The following is a 1,483-nucleotide window of genomic DNA, read 5'->3' as shown; positions in this document are numbered from 1 at the left end:
ATAAAAACTATGCCACAGATATGGGAAAGGACCCGCTTACCCTTAAAGGGAATGGCCCAGACCCAGTTCCCTTACGGGACCGTGGATGGATATGCCTGTTTGATACCACAGAAGGCACAGCTAACCGGCTACCAAAAAGATTAATGAAATAAATAGATACCCCCACAAAGCCAGGCCCAACCATAAAAAAGATGAATAACAATTTATATCCAGGGAAGAGAAATCTCCCTGAGATTTCCCTTCTTTTTCCTTTCCAGGTAAAAATGATTCACCTGTGATGTCTGCTGTTAGAAGTTCTAATCCAGATGCTGGCCTCTGAACATATACTACTCAGACCTTCGAAGGGCCATTGACAAGAACATCAAACAGCTAGAGATTGACATCACTAATCTGAAGAAATCCCTTGTTTCACTGTCTGACAAGACCTCCAAAAATCGCAAAGATCCTTATTGGACTTGATTTACTCTATTATAATAGAAAAGGCTGTGTACAGTTATTGACTGTGTACAGCCCTTAAAGAAGAATATTGCCTTTACATACACAAGACAGGGATGGTTAAAGAGAGCATGAAATAGGTCAGAGAAGGCCCTGAGAAAAGTCAGAGAGAGAAAGAGAAAGATGAGTGCTGGTACAAGAATTGGTTTTCAACCTCTCCAGGGTTGTCAACCCTACCTCCTCTCATCTTGAGACCATTATTAGGGTTCTTTTTGCTTAATTCTTCTGGTCCCTGGGCCTCAAATAAGCTGACTAACTCTGTGAAACAACAGATAAATAATTTGGTAGCAAAACCTATTCAGATACATTATCATAAGTTAGCTATGGAGGACCACGAAACTCAAGATGAGATTGTTACTTTATCCAGGGTGTTCCCAAAACCCATCTCCACCCAACCTAAAAGAGGGGACTTCAGCCCCTAGACCAAGCAGATAGGGGCCACCCAGAACCCCCTCTGACAGGCGACCTGAATTCTTGCTTAGGCTGCAAGGCTAAGCACTGCAAGGGAATATCAATAAAACTTAAAAATATCTCTCTGGGTTCCCTGAGGGACAAGCCTGACTGCATAGGGGTTGATGTCAAAAGTATCCCCTCTCCAGGAAAAAGACATCGGGATGGGTATGGCCCTCATGCCTCACTGGACAACAACAGGGGGACCTGAACCATTACAAGGTCCCCTTCAATTACTGGAGGTCAGGCCTCTATCCTCAACTTCACAAGATTAGATTTGCCACAGCCCGTCTATACTTAGAGAAAGGAGGAGATGTCAGGGAAATCCCTGATTACACACTGAAGGCCTAAAATCAGCCATTGGCCTAAAATCAGCAATTGGCCTGTCATACATGTATACTAACAAGTCTTGGGTCTCTGTGGAAAAACACTGAAACAGATGGCTATTAGCTATTGTAAACAGGGAGTTTTGTGACAATTTACCAGCCTGAGTAGTCATAGACCTTGTAAATAGGTAGCCTTGGCAGATAATAGCAAC

The sequence above is a fragment of the Grammomys surdaster genome, unplaced genomic scaffold (assembly GCF_004785775.1).
Source record: "Grammomys surdaster isolate TR1022 unplaced genomic scaffold, NIH_TR_1.0 125934, whole genome shotgun sequence".
Classification (NCBI taxonomy): domain Eukaryota; kingdom Metazoa; phylum Chordata; class Mammalia; order Rodentia; family Muridae; genus Grammomys; species Grammomys surdaster.
The sequence above is the reverse complement of the archived record's forward strand: the minus strand, read 5'-3'. Positions refer to the sequence as shown.